The sequence below is a fragment of the Microplitis mediator genome, chromosome 11 (assembly GCF_029852145.1).
Source record: "Microplitis mediator isolate UGA2020A chromosome 11, iyMicMedi2.1, whole genome shotgun sequence".
NCBI classification, from domain to species: domain Eukaryota; kingdom Metazoa; phylum Arthropoda; class Insecta; order Hymenoptera; family Braconidae; genus Microplitis; species Microplitis mediator.
In genome coordinates this window covers 18,031,084-18,056,294 of record NC_079979.1, presented here as the reverse complement: position 1 = coordinate 18,056,294, position 25,211 = coordinate 18,031,084, and the positions used below count along the sequence as shown (strand labels likewise).

Here is a 25,211-nt window from a genome sequence, read left to right as displayed (position 1 = left end):
TGATCGTAGGGGGACATGACAATTCTCGCGAATGTGTGTTTGTATGAATGTGTGTATATATTTGGGTTAGTGTGAGTAAGCGACGGGACCATTTAATTCTCTCGTGTATTTCTCGATCTACGACTTGTCCTTAATCCTCCGTGTGCTATTCCACAGTCGATTATTGTGTAGTAAACGAATAATAAAATAGTCATTGTCATATTTTAAGTATTTTTTTTTTTGTTGTATTGTCAATAAAATAATACAAAATTAATGGGATAGAGCTCGAAGAAAAATGAGCAGTCTTAACGAATAATCATCTGATGATTCAGATAACGTGACTATTATTTTTCAATTCCGTGTCATCATCGTCATTTATTTCGTAAGCAATCGAGACAAGATGGGAAACTTCGAAATTAGGGATAATTTTTCTTATAGTCATTTTCATAAATTTGTAGTAAATTAGAGATTTTAGAGCGACGTGTAGTACAGGGGCATAATGGGCCATCATAAAAATTTTTTAGGAATCGATGTGAAGAAATAAATATTGTAGTTTAGATGGAATATCATATGAATAGGGGAAGGGGGGCAAAACGGGATACTTAACGAAAAATTTAGTGTTTAGGGACATAAATATCGTAAATTGGCTTCATTTTGATTCTATTTGAAATAAATATAACGAATTTTAGACTGCCATCAGAAAAAAAATTTTTATTTTCTGCGGGTAAAATGGGATACCTCAAAAAAAAGTAAATTTTTTTTTTTTTTTTTTTTCAAGTGAATAAAATTGACGTAATAATGTCTTTCTAAATTGATGTAAGTAATAAAATTTACGTGTTTCGGACGACGATACTCAATTTATCTGTGATTATTGTGAATAATTTTAGAGATTTCTCTTTCATTAACGATGAATCAGTTATATATCGTTATCGTTATTTATAATAAATTTGAATACTTATGTTAAAAATAATGTAAGTTAGTTTTCATTCCAAAGAAATTATTTTTATAAGAGAAATAATTAAATATTGAATATTAGAAAATTAACATAACTGTTAATAATGTGATATTATAGCACTAAAGTTATAAAATATTACAAAATTATGAAAGTTACAATGTAACAGTTGAAATTATGATGATTACCAATGTTATAGTTTTAGAGTTTTTATTAGTATTATTGTTGTTATTGTTCTTGAGTTAATTAAAGAAATTAATTTCTTAATTTGTGATACTTCATGAAAATAAATTTGTAGTACGATAAAATTTGTACATTTTTTTCATTTATACTTTTCGCAAAAAATATAAAAATGTTTTTTTTTAGCTTTTAATAGTGTAAAATGATACTAGATGTCATTTTTGACCATTTTCGAAAGTTTTTCGAGAAAAAAAAATTTTGACGAAATTTTGAGGGTATCCCATTTTGCCGGCCTATCCCGCTTTGCCCCCCTTCCCCTATATATATATATATAGATAGGGGATATTAATATGTTTCTAGGCTTAACTAATACTTGAGCCTCAATAAATAAATATCGAGATAACTTCAAGTTCTCAAGTTGATTATAAAAATGTTTTTTTTTTTCTGTTCATAAATATTTAAAGTGAAAAGTTTAAAATTTTGTGCTTAACGCTAAGCTTTAAGTTTATTACAAGACATATAAAATATATATTGAGATTAAAATAATTTAGCTGAGAAAGTTTAAGTCTTAATTTTCAAGTTTGAATATTGTCTTAAGACTATGCCATGATAGTATAGTAGAACAAGTTCTGATATATTAATCAGAGCTAGAAAATGCTTGTAAATACGACATACTCGTGCACCGTGGCTACATTTTATGTTAAGTCTACGATAAGAAATATATACATATATATATATATATATATATATATATATATAATGCAAAGTATCCAGAACAATGTACTGATGGGATTATGTATTCTGCACAACGGATTTCTGTTGTACGTTTGAATAACAATAATCTCATATTTATTTTTATATAAATTTTACACTTCCTCTACTAATTGTCAAACACAAGTCTATGACTAAAGCCGAATAAAAAAAATATGAGTGTCAATAACAAACCCATTATTATTTAAAAAAAAAATTGATAAATAATAAAGTGATAAAAAAAATAATAGGCCATCTATATTCAGGAAATATTTGAAATAAATCCAGGCCTTGTTTAAAAACTCAGTTTTTTTATTCATTCATTATTATTGTTATTATAAATATATACATATATTTTTTATACATTAGCCTGTCGATTAACTTTACACGGATAACTTTTAAAAACAAGCTTTAGCTCGTCCGACAGGATTGAGGATGCATATACTCTCGCACTCCCCATGTGTGACGTCAACTATGACGTCCATGCACTCGTCGGAAAAGCTGTCCCCGTTTACACCCTAACCGGGTGCATTGTTCGCCTGGCACTGGCGAACCAGCGAACCGCCAACGTGATACAAAGTGACACGCAAACGCTCACACAATAAAAAACGTCAACGTTAAAAAAATGTTAAAATAAAAAAAAAATAAAATAAAAAAGACTATGGCCACAGTTAACGAGCGGCTGTCGCTCGTGAAGTTTAGCTTTTGCATTACCCTGATTATGTTTCCTTCCATTTTATCTTTTTCTCTTTTATCCTCTTTTTCTCGCTATTAATTCACTCACTCACTCATCCCCTTATGCACACTCACGCACTCACACGCAAGCACACACACACACACATCTAAAAAGAAAATACCTACAGTATAGTAATTTTAGTTTCTCCTACTATTACTTAAGACTTAATTCCTCCATTCAAGCTCAGAACTTGTAATCGTTTTTTTTTTTGCTTCGTCCTCCCATCCTCAATCACCATTAACGTACACATTTGTCTGTGTTTATAAATAAATTATTTTCATTTATTTATTATCAAGTTATTTTGGTTGCATTCGATTGCGATAAAGTTTCTTTAATTAATAAAATTTATTTATCGATTTTTGGTTAATTATTTAAGAGAACTTCTACGGCAGATCTATTAAAGTGATTCAATTTCGCATAGTAGTTCACTAAAAAAATTATTCCCACCTTGATTATTCCCAAAATTTTCACTTATTTCCTAATTAAACAAATTTTAAGTAATGAAATTTGTTCTCGGCGGAAAAGTGGCCAGCAGAAGGCCCAGGAAGTGAACACTAGACCCAAAATTCGCTGAAATTTATGTACCAGAAGATCGGAACGTTTTCTGCGCAAGCGGCTGCAATTTTCGGCTGACATACTAGCCTATGTGAAACATTTCGGAAATCTAGATTCAGTAGATTTATTACTTTTCATTTTTGTTTCGCGAAAAACGTTTCGATCTTCAGGTACACTGAAATTTAGCCGACGACTAGGCCGAAAATAGGTCGGCTCAATTTCTCGGCCTGTTTATGAAGAATAGTAAATTTTCGGCCTCTTGCAATAAAATTTTACGGCTTCATAACGATTTCGGCCAAATATATTTACCCGGGTTGGTGCATTGTGAAAAATTCCCAATAAATTTTACTATGGGTGCATAGTAACACCGGACTATAAGAAAACTGGTACAAAATTTACAAGTGTCCCATAGTTAACGTATGCGCATAGACCACAATCGAGTAGTCTGCGCATACGTTTACTATGGGACACTTGTAAATTTTGTACCAGTTTTCTTATAGTCCGGTGTTACTATGCACCCATAGTAAAATTTCTTGGGAATTTTTTACAGTATACAGAAGTATCAAAGCAAATAAAGTATGAGTCAAGATGTATTAACATTTCGAATAAAAGTTAATGAATTTCTCGCGTATTGCCGCCGATATTTCAACCCAGACGCAAATTGAATAAGACGAATATTCAATACGTAGATATATATATATATAAAGCCGGAAAATAATGGACCTGGATGTATAACCGAGCTGGTAAGCTTTCGTGCTTGTTAGGTAGTTCCCAATTCATATCAATCTCTATTAAGGAAACTGTTACGTCAAGCGTCTTAGAGCTTCTTTCCAACAAGCATACGATGCACCAGCACCTGGAGTCCTTTACCATTTACCTCTCGCTCTCACTATCTTTATTTATCTTACATACTTATATATATTATCTGCAGTATTCATCTCTCTTACACTCTGCCTGTATATACTTATATATATATTCTTAACAACTATATATACATATATAAATATACATAGATAAATATTCCACAAGAAACTTTGCATTACACAGTATCGTCTATACCGGGTATATTTTCATGACAAAGTGCAGCCTCTTCCATCTTCCACATTCATTTTATTTACCCCGATAATAACTTCTTGCGTTGTCTGTCCTCTTATTGTATCTTGACAGATAATAATAATAATCTAATTATTAATACCTATTCTTCTTCTCCTTCTTCTTCTTCTTCTTATTTTTTTTTGCTCCATTCTTTAACTTAATACCTTTGTCTTACATTCACTTTGACCTCATCCATTATCTATTTTTTTTCAATATTAAAAGGAGTGAATGACACTAAATCCAATGGACATATTTATTTTAAGGTCAAAGGTTAAGAAAAAAAGGTTCGAACAGATTTTTTTTTTGTATGAAAATTAATATTGCTTTGTGTAATATATACGCGTGCAATAGACCAAATAAAATAAATCTTGACTTTGTACCTTCATTCAAAGAAAATTGCTTTCTTTAATACAGTTGAATCGCGTTATAAGTCCGCCTACAGGGATTTAGGGGAATACAATTCTAAGAATTCCTGTACCCCTACTTCTGCTCGGCAGTTGAACGCCGTAACTCACACTTCCCCTATTTTGCAAGCGTGTGAGTGTGTATATGATTATTTTCGGAGTCATAGAGGGGGAATGTCTTCCAAGAAATATAAGTCGGCGGACTTATAACGCGACTGGGCTGTAATTCAAAAATGAAGATTTGGGACAATTGTGTGTGAAAAAATTTTGAGCACGGAATTTTGAATCCCGCTTTCTCTTCCTGACCATTGTCACATAAATGGTTAATTTAATACGAATAGCGATTTTTTTTTTTTTTTTTTTAATGATAGAGTGGGATGATAACCTAGGATTTGAAATAAATGTAATATGTCTGTCTGAAGTAATCACTAAAAATCATTAAAAACTAACAAGCGTGATAATGCGAATAAAAAGGTTATCTTGTTTGATCTTGCACACGCGATCCGAGTTGTGAAAAAAGTTGTAAGAGAGTTGAAAAAATCCATTGTAGAGAAATTTCAACAGGAAATTAATTTTTTTCCAGGTTAGTTTTAATTGTCTTTGTGTTTTCTATTCCATTTATCGTCAATTAATTATTTTTTACATTACTTTCAATTAGAGTAATTACTCAAAAAATTTAGAAAATCGTACAGTGCTGCATTATTTCAAATATTTATTGTCATTTCCGCAGGTATGGCCCAATTGTGAAAAAAAAAAAATTTGGTAATCGGTTGAACCCACGCTAACCTCAAAATCGTCTGCTCTCTGTGAGCTCGACATCCCATTAGGGACTAGAACTTGTCGAAATTTACTTGAAGAAAACTTTCTCACTTTAAAAAATTAGTCAATCAGTTTCCGCGACCATTTTATTTTTATCCTGACTGTCATTTTAATTTAATGTCTTCTGCGCGGGCTTTTTGAATTTTTCGTTTTAAAAAAACTGATCGATTAAACATAAAAAATTCCCTAGTTAGCATTAAATTATAAACTCATCTTCGAAGCAATATATTGTTCTTAATTGCTAATAGAACTTTAAATCGTTTCCACTTCATTAACTCTTTAAACAAATGAATCCAATTATATAAAATTACTGTTTTTTAATTTATCACGAATAAACAAACTTCTCCAAACACTTATACAATTTACTTACAACTCACGGAAGTAATTACAGGCAAGAATGTATAAATTCTAACAATAAGTTTTTTTTCTTAAAAAAAAAAATGCTGAATAGTTAATATGAATGTAAAATAAAAAATAATAGGTTCTCACAAAGCTATTTTCTGTAGTAAATTGCACAAGACTCTACAGACAATTAAAATTCTCATGAACAAAACTACAAATTAGCACTTTACTTAAATATTTTTTTTATTCTTTCAGTTGATGTTTTTATCCCCATTACCATAATTCACTTATAGCTACGATTTTTATTTTCTTATTTCTATTTGAATTAGCCTCTTCATACCCGCTTTCGTATACCGACTATTAATTGGAAACAAAAGCAAATATTAATACATTACCTCACGTTATCAAATAAATTTGTTTGCTTTTCGACTGCATGTTCAATGCAAATATTAATTGATAGTAAATGTTGCGACATCATGTTTATACCGATTGCATTTTTTACATGTCTATCTATTTATAATACATACACGGACATTTATTAATTGACGATTTCGATAATCTATCAATGTACAGGTACAACAATCATCATATTAATGACTATCGCATTAATTGTAATAACGAGTAATATATTATGCACATTTATTTGGATAAATTATAAATCATTTAATTATTGTGTTAACATAAATTAATGATATATATACATACATATATTTAACAAAATAAAATTTTTGAATATTTTAGTGTACGTTTAATAATTAACGCGTAATGGGCATGATTAATTATTTCTCAACTATAGAGCAATGAAATATAGAGTATCGGGTTAAATTAGAGGTTATAGGGTATAGAGGTACCGTTGTTGGCTGCTTTAGGGCCAGTTTTGGACACTTGCAAAATTTGTACAAAGATACTTTTATCACACTGTTGCAATGGAAATCTTATTTTATACCTTTTTATTTATTAAAATACAATGTTCTGTGTCCAAAAATGGAACAGTGGCCATAAATGATACACGGTAAGAAATATTTTGCGGATATTACTATGGCGTGAACGCCATACTATATGGTATTAAAAATTCTTATAGGTTATAAAATTGTATGCATAGATGATTCAGCCATTGCAGGAATAGTAACATTGGCAATAGATGTCGCGGCCGCCGCAATGTCAGTATGGCCGTCAGGCCACATTGCTTCTGGCCGATAAACCTAGTCTAACGACATCTATATAGTTTTGGTGGTAATACGATAGTATACATTGATTGACACGCCAGAAATTATGGCGGGAAAAACTAGTAGCATTGTGCCCTCGGCATTGTAATATGGGTCTCAGTAAAGAGATAAAGTAATGAAAAATTTTTTTTAATTTTGGGGTAAAATGGTCACAAGTTACGAAAAAAAATAACGATCATGCAGTTTCGCCGCGCCTGCTATGCATACGTGTGAGCAATACAATAGCTCTAGTACTATACAGTATAGTAAATAACGCCACACAGAAAGAAATTTTCTTTAAAAATTACCGTTAAATACGCTGTAATCGTGGGACGAATGGCACGACCTAATCGTTTGTTGGTAAGTGAGATAATTCTTAAGTTTTTTTCAACAAATTTGACCGTAGTCAGGAGCAAAATTTTTTTTTTAAACAGACTTGAAATTTTTATTTTTTTGTTTCAATTAAACTTCGATTTTACTTTGTTTTAATTAGGGGAGATCGGGGCTAAAAACCAAAGCTGGGGCTGAAAGTTATGTTTTGACTTACTATCAAAAATTAATTTTTTGAAGAAACAAATTGTAAAGTTTAAAATAATAAAATTAAATTAATTTAACAATAAAACTGATTATTAATTTATAAAATAATTAATTATTTTACAGACATTTAGAATTTCGTACTTTTAATTCCTGCCACTAATTAAAAAATTTATTTTGACTTAAAAAAAATTTTTCAAGTCGCCCTACCTAAGATGGCCAACTTACCTAATATTTTCTTAGATGCCATAAGTAAACATTCGACAAAAAATTTTGAAATTAATAATAATAATAAATTATTGTAAATTCAATAATTAATATAATTTAATTGTTTACAATCAATAGCGTATGTATATATATATATATATATATTAGAATTAGTCTCTATATATTTAACTGTCCGATGGTATTTATAGATCTTCAGATCCCCACTATTATGATCACGCTGTTACTTAACGGTTTCGAGAAAATGTACAACAAATCAGTATCAGTTGTTGATCAACTTCCATTGAGTCGATATTTAAAGCGAGTGTCCAACTCTTAAACCATTTGAATAATAAAATAAAAAGTAGCAATAAATAACAAAAGTTAACCTACATTTATAAATTTCACTAAAATAAACATAAAATACTTTACTAATCCACTTATGAACTTGCAATCTTGCCATGTCGGATTTATAACTCAGCATTATTTTTAAGTATCACGTGCACAGTGCGAGTAGAAAGTTTTAATTTGTTTTTAATATCAAACCTTATCATAGTGTCGATACAGCTCAAGCATGCTATAGTTACGTTCGTTATCTAGTTTAGAATCTCACGATCCATCGGCAGTGATAATAAAAATTTTAACTTCAAACATGGTATCTTCAGCCGTATAAATTTACGTGAGTACTTTTATTTATATGTCCGTACTTATTTTTTTTTTCAAAAATTTACGACATTTTTACATCTTCAGTTCATAAAATCTTTCGGGTCTCTAATTAAGAGCGCGTAAAATAAGAATTTAAAAATACTTTCAACGAACAAGTGACAATGTCAGCTATCGCGTCATCGATTAACAGAAAATTTTTTTAATCATCAATTAAATATATATATCACTGAGTATAAATACTATGACAGGCCTTATAGATTATTGACGGCTAATTAGTACTTTGTTATTTGTCCGATGTCAGGTGAATTTAAGTAATGAAATTAACGTCATGACCTTGTAGTAAATGTTATTTTGTAGTTTAAGTTGTTTTCGTCGTCGCTGTGTTGGGTACATATATAACTACATGTTATGTTTCTCACTTGATCAACCAGCAACCAGTTTGGTTAAGTGTATTGTGTGCTTTGTACAGGTTTTTAAATAAATCGGTGACAAGCGCTGGTTACTCAGTGTTCAGTTTGTACTGACCGCGGTGTAACTGAACCAATCGAAGTTTCAGTTAAACATACACACATTACGAGTTAACTGTAGACATAGACTAGACTAAACTAGTGTTGGATGTCAAATAGTATTTTGTTCTATCGTTACTGCTACTGAAGTACGGCTTCGATTTGTTTTACTATTTTGATGAGTCGATAGTTAACTGTACCCGGGTATATATTTATGTATGTTTAGTATTTTAAGTTACATATGTGGTAAAAAATCTATATCAACATTTATGATGTATGTACACTGTAAAAAATTTCGGTGTAAAAATGGACCCAGAGAACTTTACACGGCCGTGTAGTGTGAAATTTCCTCGGTGTAAATTTTCCATCCGTGTAATTTTTCTACGGTGTAATCAACTTTTTTTACACCATTCCGTGTTACTCGTAATTTTAATTATTGAGCAACAAACGATCATTGAATATTTTTAACTGTGTATTTAATTAAAAACTGCATTAATTTTATTTGGATACACAGTTTAAAATTTTTTGTTCTTGTATAAAAATTGAATGGTTAAATATTTTGTGTAAATTATTTGACACCATTAAGTGTAAATTTAACTAAAGTTTGATGTGTTGTCTGATCTCAACAATTTTTAAACCCGTATTATTGTTCGACACAAGAATAATGTGTTAAATTAACCCAAAAAATTGAGTGGACCGTTTGGGACATGTGATTTGTGTTAAATTTAACACAAATTTTTAAACTGTGTTTAAATTTTTCTTCTTAACGCAAATTTATCATGAATTATAAATTTACACATATGGCGGTGTCAAAATTTTAAATTCACCGCCTAAATTTAACACCGAATTTCGTGTAATTTTCACACCAAAATTTTTACACCGAGACATTTATACTACACCGGGTCCAAAAATTTTTTACAGTGTAAGATATAGGGTAGAAGTACCATTTGTTCCCACTGCTCCATTTTCGGACATTTAATACTTTATTTTAAATAATGAAAACGTTTTTCAAAAAAATTTCTTTGCAATAGTGTGATAAAAATATATTCAAATACATTTAAAATAGTTAATTACGTTTTTGTGTATTTTATAAATTATTTTATTCAAAATTTCTAAGTGGCCAAAAACGGTACTTCTATCCTATATTTACGCGAAAAAAAATACATCTATGGATAGAGTATACGTTTTTTTTTTATTACAAAAATGTAAATTTTATAGATCGATGATGAATCGAAATACCGGCAACGGTTTGATGGAACTATTACACGATTAGATGAAGTTAGAGAAACTAATAAACTAAATAGTGTTTATGAAAGTTGTGAAATTAAGATAATTAAGTAAAATAATACGGGTTACAAATATAAGCAATTTATGATAAAGTTTGTTTTTCTAACCGTGAGAAAAATAAATATTACTTTAGAAAAGTAATAATTATATATTTTTATGTACTATGAAAATAAGAATCTATAAATAAACCTGTTTAATAGCCGCGGAATTTTCATAACAGAAAAATAAAATAAAATAAATAATGTGAAGATGAACTGTGGAAACGATCGATACGACCTTGCAAAGTCAGTGCCATCAAATAAATTTTTAGTGTATATATACTTTTTTAAATACGTTAGTATACAAAGAAGCCTTTATTTATAAATGGATTTAGTGTCTGTTTAAAACCACGTGCACAAGTTAATGTTCGTATCACAAAATAAACTAAACTACGCACAATATTCCCGCATATATATAAATATATATACATATTAGGGCATTGGAAATTTTTTTTTACCCTTTAAAAGTATCTTCGAGACAAAAAATTTTCTACGCAAAAAAAGTCATTTAACTCAATAACAGAGCCGGCTAAAAAGAGGCTTCCATTCTCATACAATTAAAATAAAAAAAATTTTTTCATAAAAAACTTGAATCAGAGCAGATCAGAAAAATAAACCCATAGAAGAACAGACAATTCGAAGCAAATATATATTTTTTTCATAATTAATTTTCACATATTTTACATGCAACGAAATCCCTAATTAATAAAACTTATTAATACGAAAACTTTTTTTCATACATTATAAATTATAATAAATCAAGTATCATATGATGAGTAATCCTACACCGACGTAATAAAAAAAAAATAACCGTGTGACTTGATGAAAAAAAGTGATAAAAAATGATGATTATGCAGCATTAAATATGGAAACTTTTTTCCACTAATAAAATATCGCATTTAATTAAATTATTTTTAAAAATACTACCAAGTATCGACTGATAAAGCAACAATGCAATAAACAATAGGCATTTTATTGTCGATATAATACATATATATATATCTATATATGATTTATGTTAATACATTAAACCCTCAGTGCGCGACTAGTTATTGCACCGGATATATCACATGCAAATGAATTAAACAGAGCTGAATTAAATCGTCGAAAGTTCTGGGTTATCCGTGCAATAATAAAATTTACCATCGCGAGTTTTATTAAACCGTTGGATTCTTAGTTACAATTTTTTTTTTTATTCTAAATAAATATTGAAGGCCGGTTTTAAATGCAGAAAAATATTTATTATTTTAATACCTATTATTTATTTATGTACTGCCTTTTTTTTCACAACCTATTTGTTTGAAAACTTCCGTATTTTGTCGTTAAAGTCGCATGTGGATATAAATATAATGAGCAATATATATAAGATGTGGAGGTCGGTAATATCATGGCCGAAGATCGAGGCTCGTCATTACGTTACACCGATGTCTGCCTTAAAGTTAACACACTCGTTTATATCTATTTTTATAAAGACATTCGCTAGTTTACTCACTTTTCTACTCATACAATTACTCATATATATATGAATGGATGTATGTCGATATATGTATGCACATAATTACTGTTGTAATAATATAAACGAATGAACAAAACGTTTACTCAGTAGATGCCAATAATTATTCAATTACATTATTAACGTATTGAGTGTCAAGCAAGCTGCTTTATAAACTTGCATTCGTATCATATTATTATTAACTAATAAATAATGCATAGAAATTTTTTCCGACATTTCATGTGGGAATTTAATGTCAGTTTATTTTCATCATAATTATTTGCATTATTATTGTATAGTTCAATGATAAATAATTAATTAGAGAATTTAATTATTTATTTATTATTTTAGTTGGGAATTAATTTTAATAATATTTTTTATGTCTCAATTTATTAGGAATTAATTTTATTTATTAATGTCAGAGATTATTTATAATTTATTTGATGTTTATGGAAATGAATTTTTAAATAAGAATATAAATCATTTTTGTCAAATTACCCGTACAAAAAAAAATTTGAATACCGCCTGACTCTGTGGGCTAGCCACAAAACTTTCCGCTGTTTTTGAGTTCAGGGAGCTCGGAAACATTACTTGTAAATTTTTGAGCTTGAACTAAAAAATTTGTTAGGCCGGTAAAACGTACCTTCACTGAAAAATTATAATTTTTGTCCGACGATATTTTTGAATAGAATAAACCGATTTGAACATTTTTGGTGGCAATTGAAAGGGCTCAACAAGATTTGAAACTGATTACATTTTGAGATGAATCGGGCAAGTGGTTTATAAGTTATACGCAAAAAACCAAAAACAAAAAAAAATTTTATTTTTACTCTTCGTATTCCTCGTAAACTACATGACCGATCTACCCCAAAATCTAATCAATTCTAAGTTTTGGTGCGCCCTTTCGATTGCCACCAAGTACGTTCGAATTGGTTGATTCGTTCGAAAGATATCTTTTGACAAAAAAAAGTTCACACACATTCACACGGACGTCCATTAGGGAATAGTCAGAATAGCTTCCTAGGACCTCAAAACGTCGACATCTGATGAAAACTCGATTTTCGAAAATCGGACCGAAACCAATAACTTTTTTTTGAAAATTTGAAATTTTCTTAGCGGGAAGTTAAAAAAGAATCGGCCCATTACTGAGTCGTGAATGGCTGCCAGTTTTAAAGCATCGGCCGAAGATCGGCTAAATATCAGATGATTACGTGGCAATCAATCATCGGCCAAAGCTTGGCATCAAGAGCACTTGATCAAACCGTTGGCCAACGAACGGCGGTTAATTGTGCGCCGTTTTTATAAGCAAAAAGATGGCTGCCAATGATTTACCATGCACGGGCCAGTATAACTAGCCATTTATTTGCCTATCATTGCAAACCAGGCATCGGCCGATCTATGGGAAAATTTCTAAGCTCGGCGACTTTGTATGGGTATTCCAACGCGTTATCGATGTCAAGAAAAAAATTTAAAAATAATTGCGATGGAGATAAAATTATTGAAAGGGTTTTTTTCTCCACCGGGTCAGTTTAAAATTTTTGTTCGCTTGATAATAAATTATTGAAACGAAACCAGATTTAAGTTTTGTAATAAATAGCGATAAAAAAAATGTAAGTAAGAGTTGAATTAAAAAATAATGAATACGATATTTGCGAGTATATGAAACAGAAAAAAAGGTGAAAATAGATATTCTATTTCTTTTTAAGCTGGTTGAATCCGCTAAAACTGTACGCGCGTATTAATTTACGAGGTCTCTTTGCTGTATACACCCAGCAGCGTACGTTCGGAAATATCGACCATTAGTATCGGAAATTCAATTGGGATATCGCATTTATTTTGGAATGCTATCGCTATTGCTACTCTTTGGTCAATTCATAAAAGCTTTGGGTGTCTATACACCCGTACTAGGCATTGACATGAACATCAGATTATTTTATTTTGTCATTTTATATATATATATATATATATATATATATATATATATATATATATATATATATATATATATATATATATGCTTTTAATTGTATGTTCCCTTCCCATTCGTATTTTACCACCCAAATACATATTTTTATTCCTTTGCATTAAAAATAAAAATCATATTTACCATTCTAATAAAATCATATTAAAATATTTTAAAATTTAAATTCTCATTATTTATTTATTTCACTTAATCTCTTTGTAATTAGTATTTTATTTTATTAAATTATAGATAGAAAATATTATCAAGTAAATAATTAAATAAAATATTTAATTTCAAACCCGTTTTAGCTGGAGTTTAAATAGTAATTTATAAATATATACATATATATATGAAAAAGATAGGTCATACTCGTGAAAATAGATAATATATGGCCGTATATAAAAATTGGCCATATATGATCCATATGTGATTCATATATGTCCACAAATAGGGCATAGATGGTTCATGTATGTCCATATATGACCAATTTTAATATACGATCCATATATGAGTACATTTGATTCATTTTTCACCGGTAGTATAATAGCAATTTACTTCCCACAGTTCCAATAAAAAAATATATAGAAAGAGGGGAGGGGGCAAAGTTGGCCCTTTTAAAAAAAATTAATTAATTTGGGTTCAAAATTTTTTTATAAGAAATTTAAAGTGGCTCGATTTGCCCCATGTCCAAATTGCCACTGTATAGGGGAGGGAGGGGCAAAAGGGGGTACTTAAGGACATACCAAGTTTTCGAGGACTCAAATACGCTAAATCTTTTTTTTTTTTTAGTGATATTCAAAATGAATAGAAAATCCGTACGAAAGTAACATATGAGGTCATAATATACGTAAAAATATATGATAAATATCAGAAAATATATGTGGCGAATTTAACTAGATTTTCTGATATATTTTTTTTTATATTAAAAAATATAATATTCATCATATACGAGTCCGTATATGTTTAGCATATATAAAATATATATGTCAATCATATACAAAAAATATATTATTATCAAATATGAAAATATATATTCTTGTCATATACGAAAACTATATTTTTATCATACATAAAAATAGATATTTCTATCATATACGAAAAATATATTCTGATCATATGTACAAACATATATTTATATTGTGTATGGAAAAAAAAGTTTCTTATTTATGACCAACTCCAATTAAATTAGATCTAAATTTTAATAAACTCTTTAAATTGCAGTTAAAATTTTCAAAATTAATTAATTTGATGCGAATATAGGGGCGGGAGGGGCAAAAGGGAGTACTTAAGGAAATACCAAGTTTTCGAGGACTCAAATACGCTAAATCTTTTTTTTTTAATGATATTCAAAATAAATAGAAGAAATTTTCAGTTACCGTTGAAAAAAAAAATTTTTCATTTCTGCGGGCAAAGTGGGGTACCCCCTAAAAAAAGATAAAAATAAAAAATTTCTGGATTATAAACGACTTTGATTAAGTTGAATTTTTTTGTAAGTAATTTACATGAAGAAAAATTATATTTCACATGTTTATTGGATACAAAAGAAGAAAAAAAATTTTTAATAGTTTTTATCATAAAACAAACGTCATTAATATTTTTCAACTGACAATTGATTTTTGAAAAAGTTTACCGAAAAAAATTCAAAGTAACGCCTAATTATATTTACAGAAGTGATTTTGAAATGTTTAAAAACCATTTAAAATATAAAATTTTTTTTATCAAATTTTGGGGGTACCCTGTTTTGCATACCCTACCCCCTTTTGCCCCCCTTCTCCTACAATATTTGAAAATTTTTTTTCGCGGGCTTTTTATCAAATTTAATTTTTTGTTACATAAATTAGTGGATGATTTATGATGAGTCGTCAGACGAGTTTATCATTTGAATAATTAATTCCAAACTCTTGATTAACTGAATTTACTTAATTTTTTTTCCATTTTATTACGATTTTTGTTTGACAGCGGCTCACTAATTTGGGATAAAAGAAAAAAAACACGTTTTCGGTAAAACAAGTTGCGCATGATAAAGATTTAAGAGATAACTAAATGGAATTTTTCTTCTGTTTTTCTTATTTTTTCGGTTCAAGAGTCGTGTTTTATATTGTACGTGTATTTAAAGATACTAAAGTAGGTATACATGTTGTTGGAAGAGTGCAAAGTAAAGCTGACACGAGGGCCGGCGATTCGTTTACTACGTCATTTGCCTTACCCAAAATATCCTTCCTCGCCAGACCAGTTTTGTTATTCTCGAAGCCAGTCTTTATCTTCACTTCCTTACATTAGGCTTTCCGTTGCATCAGTCGGTTCTTTTAAGCTTCAGTGACCGTCACGTTCTTTGGAATATAAATCCAGTAACTTGGTAACTAATAACGATAATTCAAAATTTTAACTAACCGAGTCCGAAAATTAAATTAAGTGACTATTTGAAAGAAAAATTTCGTCAGTTTTTTTTCTTATTTCCTAATTAATTAAGTTATAATTCGCTCGCTGCTAAGTAATTTACCGTTCGTTTACTCTTCCTCAAAGTTTAGTAATAAGCTGTGATGAAAAAGTGTCACTTCGAACCAACCCCGTTTCCTATGGTAATTCGACTCTCAAAGCTCGCCTACGGTCCAACTTATACTTATTTTTTAAAACTAGTGTAATTGCTTCGCGTGCGTGTCACTTTTCAAATATTTATTGTTGTGTCAATAGAAGTGAGAGTTTTAAACCAGACCCAGTAGTTTAAAAAATAGGTAAAATATCTTACTTTGTAGGAAATTTAATGGGCTACAAGATCATTTCTTAACATTTTTAGCGTATCTTTGACCAGTAACGCAGAATTTTAATTTTGAAGTCAAAAACTTGGAGACCCTCGAATTACTATTGAACTCTAAGAAAATGATTTTTTTTTCTAATGAATTTTTGGGTAGGAAAAAAAAATTCGAAAAATAAGAAAAATATCTTATTTTGTAGGAAATTTAAAGGGCTACAAAATTGTTCATCATGATTTTTTGCATATCTTTGACCAGTAACGCAGAATTTTAATTTTCGCGTCAAAAATTTGGAGACCGTCGAATTCCTATCGACCTCTTAGAAAATTATGTTTTTTTCCAATGACTTTTTGGGTTGGAAAAAAAAATTCGAAAAATAGTCAAAATATCTTATTTTATAGGAAATTCGAAGGGCTAAAAAATCATTTCTAATCATTTTTAGCGTATCTTTGACTACTAACACTGAATTTTAATTTTTAAGTCGAACTCAAAAACTGTTGATTTCTCTTGAATTTTATAGAGATTTTTTTTTATTTTTTAAAACACTAGTGTACTTATTTTTCACTCCAAGTAAAATTGAATACCTCTGTAAACTCAGTGACTTAAGAGAAAAAAATGACCACCGCATTATTTAAAAAATGAAACATGTCACAAACGAAAATATTTTCAAAATGAATAATAAAAAAAATTATTATTTTTATAAAAATGATTTTCCAAATGCATTATTAATAGAATATATGAAAAGATTCATAAAAGTGAATATTCACATAAAAATATTTCTTCGAAGGTTAGTAAAACGTATTTTACCATTAACTTCTTATCATGAAAAATTGATCCGCGCTTTTAAATAATTTTCATTATTTTTTAAATTTAAATTTATATATTTATTTTATTTACTGCTAATTTATTTTATCACTTTAACATTCACTATTTTTTAATAATAAGTCCCCGTCAAATAAAGTTTAAAGTTAACGCGTAAAACGACCGGCTGTGACAACATTTTCATCTAAAAAAAATTATAAAATAAATAAACACTTGGACATGATCACTGATCAAAATATATTCAAAGAGTTGCCTACAATTTTGCATATTATTTATTTAAAGATAGAAAAAAAAATCGAAAACTAGTGGTATTTTTTTTTTCGCTGGTCTCTTTACTCGAACCTTCTTTAGTTTATCTCTTTTACCGTTCGATACCGTCACACATTATCCGATAACATGACAATAATTTGCAATGTAAAGTAAAACTTACGTTCACTCTACGTGCAATTTCCGTTGATTACTATTAAAATTTAGTTTCCACGTAAAAATTACGTATTCAAGCTAATATATACCATATAAATATACTATTTAATTAACTTGCAGTAAATGTTTTTACATAAATTCAAATATTTATTTTAATTTAATACTTTTATATTTTCATATTTTATGTAAACTTACTGGAAAAAATTAGTTATATATATTGGGGCGTTTAAAAAAAAAAAAAATTTTTTTTTTTCTTGGAACCAGGCTCAAAAATTTTGTTTTCATTTTAACGTTAAGTTCTCAAAATCGATTAAAAGATTATTATTTTAATGAGCTTGGCATTAAAATGAGAATAACTAGAAAACAATGCGGAATTTGAATGAACTTTATTGAAAATAATTTGTAGGGAATAAAATTGTCTACGAAAAAGGTCCTATAACATTTTTTGATAAGTCTGATAGTTTTCCTGGAAAAGTAAAAAGATCTCAAAACTACTGTATTTGACTTCCAGCTCCTATAACTTTCGAACAGATGGATTTATCAAAAAATGATAAGATACTTTTTTTGTAGAGCGTTCAATTCTCTACAAAAATATTTGATGGACATTACAATGTAACTTATGGTTCATTAGTTTCAAAAATCAGAAGAAAAAAAAATTTTTTTTCGAGGCCTATTTTTTTCAGAGGTTTATTGTGGCATCGAAACGAAACTTTTTAGCCTCGTTCCGAGAAAAAAAAAATTTTGTTTTTTTGAATCGCCCTGATATATATTTTTAGTCTAAAAATTCACGAAAAACAATTTTTTAATTCTGTTCTTTGTAATTAATTTTATAAATACTTAAAATTTTACTACAGAAATTACTTTGTACTTTTATATATATATATATACTTATATATATTTCAAATAAGAGAGAATAGACTTCACGACAAGTATATTTAAGATATGTGCGGTATTCTTATTGTAATTTCCCAGAACATTTAAAGAAAAAAAGTAGAATTTATGGTTCGAAAAAAGAAAAGAGGGTGAAAATAAAATTCAACTGACTGGGTCTTAATTTTTTTCAGGTTTCTAAAAATTTTACACAAAAGACAACACGGACGTCGTAGGATATTCGGGCCGTATCTAAAATTATTTTCAGTCATAAAATTTATGTCTGACCCATGTGGCTCAAAAACTTTTCTTTATCCCGAGGGACTGAAAAAAAATTAAATTAGAGAAAGAAAGTTTACTTAAAATTTTTTTCTACACCACCCATTTTACCCCCATTTTCTTAGTCCTACTGAATTTTCATAAGAACTAAATTTCATGTAATACACAAATGGATTAAAACAATTCGTTGATTTAAAAAAGTTAATCCAAGTACTCAACACTCTCTCACTCTCTTTTACTCAATCAACTCGTCTAGTAAATACTGCTATCACTACATAGATCAACTTCAATCTATTTACAAGAGTTAGTAGTGTTCTAAAGTAAATAAATAAAAAACAAATAGACTCGAGAAGCTAGAATTTTTTCAACGAGTTCGTTTAACTGAAAATTAATGAAATAACATATCGACATTACGATAAATATATATACATATATATGTAAGTAAGAATTTACAACAAACTGGTTATTTTACTAGTAATTTTTCTTCACGTTTATTACAAAAATGAAAATAAAAAAGTACCGAAAAAAAAAAAAAAATTAAATAGAAACGAAGAAATAGCCTGCATTCTATTTCCTTTTTACGATTTCTACCTTCTGCTGTGTAAAATTACTGAGATCCGATTATACTGTATACGCGAACTTCATTCCATTCTATTTCCGGTATTTTTTATTATTATTATTATCATTATAGTTATTATGAGTATGTTTTTTTTTGTTTTCTTTTTTTTGATAACATTCTCAAAGGTTTACTGTACGTAATGCCCGATGATTAAAATATATAAAGTAAATATCATGAGCAAGATAAAAAAAAAATTTAATAAAAATAACAAACATGAAAATAAAATATAAAATGTAATTGAAAAATTATATTTATATTTTTATGTCACAATATTTATTTTCTTGCTTTATTTCTGAATGTAATAAAATGCAGCCTTTGAAAATTTTTCCATAGAAAAAAAAAATAATAAATTGGAATGAGAATAAAAATAATTAAATTAAAAATTGAAATAAATGTTTGTCGATTTAAATTGAAGTACGTGTGTACTAGTTTAATTTATAAATACCATTTATTTTACAATGTGTTTCGTCGATTTTAATTATTTAATATTCATTTATAAAATGAAGGATTTTTTTATCAGTATCGTTTTTAGTAATTTTTTTTTTTTATTCGCGGCGTCCAATCAAATAATTCAGATATAAAAAATTAACTGAAATTTTTAATTGGCCTCTCTGTCCAGACTGACCAAATTTCCTCACTCTGAACAGCAAACCGTAATTAAGAATTACGAAAAACTAAAATTTGTCGCAAAACTGGTGGCTTACTTTTCCCCAGAGTTGTGTACATATATTAGGGTGGTCGTTAAAAATTGAATTTTCTCAGACACCCCATAAAAAGCTTCTTTTCAGTGAAAAAAATACGTGGGGAATTTGGTTTTTTTGTTTTAAGTAAAAAGAACACATGCCTCGGGACCATCAAAGTTCATTTTTTGATGCAATCGCGGTTTTTTTTAAATATCTCATAAAATATGCAAATTAAAAAAAAAAATCATAGGAACAATTTTATAGGAAATTAAATTCTTGACAAAAAAGGTCATGTTCATTTTTTTTATAAAATGTATATTTACAGAGATATTTAAAAAAAACATTTTTTAGATCTAATGAATTGAGCGTTTCATGAGTTACAAATGTTTTTTTTAAATATCTTTGTAAATATACATTTTATAAAAAAAATCAACATGACCTTTTTTGTCAAGAATTTAATTTCCTACAAAATTGTTCTTATGATTTTTTCCTTTAGTCTGCATATTTCATAAGATATTTAAAAAAAACATTTGTAATCCTTAAAACGCTCAATTCATTAGATCTAAAAAAAGTTTTTTTAAATATCTTCATAAATACATATTTTATAAAAAAAATGAATATGACCTTTTTTGTCAAGAATTTAATTTCCAACAAAATTGTTCCTATGATTTTTTCCTTTAATCTGCATATTTCATGAGATATTTAAAAAAAACCGCGATTGTATCGAAAAATGAACTTTGATGGTCCTGCGACACGTGTTCTGTTTACTTAAAAAGAAAAAACCAAATTCCCCACGTATTTTTCCACTAGAAGGAAGATTTTTTTTGAGCGTCTGATAAAATTTAATTTTTAACGACCACCCTAATGACTATATTATATCAATAGATGATTGCTCGTATTAAATAAATGTTTATAATTAATTTTGTTAATAAAGACAAAATAAATAAACAAGATAAATATATAAATAGAATAAATGAAGGAAATTGAAATACACACGTGTACAATCATAATTGGTTTTTCAACAAATAGAATTGGTGGGTAATATTGCATGAATACCAGGTTAAATTTATTGCGATATATATACATAAAGCGAGAGTTAGTTAGGGAAAAAAAAATAGAGAAAGACCGACAATGACGTTAAAGAGTAGGAGGAAGAGTAGGTTGAGTGAAAAGAGGATGAGGACAAGTTCATAATTAATTAAATCGTTCTTCTCCCAAAGACCCACTCTCTCTATATATATATATAATATCTATATAACGGTTTGTGCACATTTATTTTTCAAATTACCCGTTGGCGCACCGACGTTCGCTATACTATAGAAATTTTCTGTTTAAACTTCAGCAATATCACGGCGTGTTCCTCATCATGCCTTTTGGAAAACTTTTCGGACACCGACGGAGTGTCTGCGTTTCAGTTCCGTACAAAAATTAAACAATTTTAATTATATCTTAGATTTAAAATAAATTTCATTTTTACTTCAATATATATTAGGTGTTTCCATATCTGCATGAAAATACCATATATGATAAATATATAAATATATGAAATCATATAAGAGAAAACATATATAGAATTATAATAAAATTGGCCAAAATCTATACATAGTTCTAGATAAGATTTCATGTATTGTCACATATATATTTATATCTGTAACATATATTTTAATATATGTTTACCATATATGCTATTTTCATGCGGGTACTAATTATATTAGTCTACAGCTTCTGATATTTTTAATTTCATTATTACGAACGTATGTCGTATTAAATAATAAACTACTTATTAATTTAAACGCGACACAAGTGATTATCAGGTGCGAGAACGGATGTGAGAATAATCAACAAGCGTTTATTTAGGCATAAAAAAATAAGAAACAAAAAAAAAATAAAATAAAATTTATGTACGAGTTGGTAATTATTATTTATTATTTGTTCTTTTTTTTTCTATTTTTTGTTGTTGCGGATGTTATTTAATTGCCGGATGAGAATAAGATAGTCTTTTGTATATATCATATGTATACTGACAGTAGATAAATTGACTGCTATTACTATTATTTTTTATATTAATGACAAATTACTGCTTATTCATCTTTCACACTATTTATTAATATTGACACCTCTAATTATATATATTTATACAATTTACTTCGTCGACTGTAAAAAATAAAAAGCAAATTCAGAGTGAATATGGATTTTTATTTTAATCCGCGTTTACTCCGATCCAGAGTTTTAATTTCAAAATAAATTTCCCTTCACGGGCATTGAACGAATAAAAAATCCTCACTCCAGATTTAATCCGCGATCACTTCGCAAATTTTTTATAGTGTATCAATTATTTTATGTAACCAATGATAACCAAAAATAATTTCTCCTATTCTACAGTTAAAATTTTTTAAAGTTCAAAACCACATAATTCCCTTCCTGGATTAGGGTGTTTCATGAAAAACAGTTTTTTTTGGTATTCAAAAATTCAAAGTTTGCCTCAATCCATTTTTCTATTTTCCATTTGAATAACACGGGAAAAATATTTTTTTTTTTAGAATTTTCTAGCTCACAAACCAATCAACGGAATTTCATGCGAAATTAATATTTTTGTAGGAAATTGAACGCTCTACAAAAAAAGTTTCTTATCATTTTTTGATAAATCCCACTGTTCAAAAGGTATTGGAGCTGGAAGTCAAATTTCTAGTAAATTTTGAGACCTTTTCACTTTTCCGGCGAAACTATTAGTCCTATCACAAAATGTCATAGAATTTTTTTTGTAGGTAATTTTATTCCTTACAAATTATCACAAATAAAGTTTTTCGAAATTCCGGGTTGTTTTCAAGTTATTTTCATTTCAATCGTAAGATCTTAAAATCAATCAGATATCGATTTTTTTAAGAGCTTGGCATTAAAATGGAAATAACTTATAAACAACGCGGAATTTCGAAAAACTTTATTTGTGATAGTCTGTAAGGAATAAAATTATCTACAAAAAAGTTCTTATGACATTTTTTGATAAGACTGATAGTTTCGCCGAAAAAGTAAAAAAATCTCAAAATTTACTTTAAATTTGACTTGAAGCTCAAATAACTTTCGAACAGTGGGATTTGTCAAAAAATGATAAGAGACTTTTTTTGTAGAGCGTTCAATTTCCTACAAAAACATCAATTGTGCATAAAATTCCGTTGATTGGTTTGTGAGCTAGTAAATTCTAAAAAAAAAAAATATTTTTCCCGTGTTATTTAAATGGAAAATAGAAAAATGGATTAAGGCAAAGCTTAATATTATTATTAAGAGCTCGGATTGGTACCAAAATTTGTATTTTTAGCTATACTTTAATTTTTGGATACCATAAAAAAAAAATTTGTTTTTTTTTTAAACACTAATCTGTATATATGAAAAAATAATATACAATACAGTGACCACCCGACGCTTATCACCAACTCATTTTGTTATCTATATTATGCCTTATCAATATTATCAAATTACCGATACCTATTACTCAATACTGACTACAAAACTCCAAGTTAAACAGTAGATCTCAAATAAACTAGATCATTGATCGATAGCTGTCCTTGCAAAGGTGTCTATTGACCTTCAGAAAAAGTAAGAAAAATTCCAGTTATTAAACATCAGTTGTACCCGTAAAATATTCAAATAATTGTTATGGCCCATTGAGTTAGTGAAGGAAAAAAAATAATTAAAATATATGTGTTTACAATTCAGCAGTTAACAGACTAGAGTAAGAGAACAAACGAGTCGGTAGCATATGTGATATGTAAACGGCACATACTCCAAGTGTCGTTGAATGTAACGATACACTCATGATAAACACGTGATTGTCGCGCACGTGACACCTTCATTGCTGATGAAATACATCAACTACAACACTACATTCAAAATATACACATCTATATATAATGGGTTGTGCGTATATTAAAGAAAAAGACCAAAGACAGTTTACTTTAAATTTATTTGCTTCGGGATCATCATTCGGTATATCATGTCATGTATTTTTACACACTTGTTCAAATACATTTTATTTATCTTTGTGTGTTTAGGTCTTTTGTTTGATACTTTTTTCGCTCATTGGTAATTTTAAAAATTTTTTTTACTCATATACATGGATTTAAATTTATTTTCGAGCACTGGTGTGTACAAAATACAGTTACTATTTATATTTACTTGTTCATTTATTACTCATTATCTAATTTTCAAAAGAAAAGGCGAGAGTGTGCCCCAAAATTTTTTTTATACAACTCATTTTGTCCTGCATTAAAAATTGTTCTCTGCCTTGGTTATTTTATTACCAAATAATTATCTGGACTCAAAAATAAGCATAAATCCTACTATAAAAATTTTTTTCTCAACGATCCATTTTACCCCCCTCCCCTCCCCTCCCCTCCCTTTCTATGGTGACTCAAAAATTTTCCTCACTAATAATCATCAAAAGTTACAATTAATAAAAACTGATCTCTTTAATACCGTCTAATCATCAATTTTCATATATATCGGGGGAGGGGGGGCAAAAGGGGGTAGGGTAGGCAAAACGGGGTTCCCCCAAAATTTGATAAAAAAAAATTTTATATTTTAAATGGTTTTTAAACATTTCAAAATCAGTTTTGTAAATATAATTGAGTGTTACTTTGAATTTTTTTTGTTAAACTTTTTCAAAAATCAATTGTCAGTTGAAAAATATTAATGACTTTTGTTTTATGATAAAAACTATTAAAAATTTGTTTTTCTTCTTTTGTATCCAATAATCATGCAAAATATAATTGAGTGTTATTTTGAATTTTTTTCGTTAAACTTTTTCAAAAATCAATTGTCAGTTGGAAAATATTAATGACTTTTTTTTTATGATAAAAACTATTAAAAATTTTTTTTCTTCTTTTGTATCTAATAATCATGCAAAATATAATTTTTCTTCACATAAATTACTTGCAAAAAAGTTTAACTTAATCAAATTCATTTAAAATCCAGAAATTTTTTTTTTATCTTTTTAGGGGGTACCCCATTTTACCCGCAAGAATGAAAAATTTTTTTTTTAACGGTAACTGAAAATTTTTTCTA

At 28.3% G+C, this 25,211-nt stretch overlaps 1 protein-coding gene across 5 annotated transcripts in view; it reads left to right on the top strand.

Annotated features, from left to right (window-relative positions):
* LOC130677271 (sodium-coupled monocarboxylate transporter 1) overlaps positions 1–25,211 on the top strand; it is a 41,765-nt gene that overhangs the window by 1,661 nt on the left and 14,893 nt on the right. Inside the window, exon 1 of one of the 5 annotated variants that reach the window (XM_057483959.1) lies at positions 8,038–8,434. The exons of 1 other annotated variant lie outside the window; for it this stretch is intronic. The gene's annotated coding sequence lies outside the window, so the exon portion shown is untranslated. Of the gene's footprint in view, positions 1–8,037; positions 8,435–9,004; positions 9,144–16,043; positions 16,064–25,211 lie in introns of those variants that run through there. 3 more of the 5 variants (XM_057483962.1, XM_057483963.1, XM_057483964.1) reach the window with 3 other exon arrangements.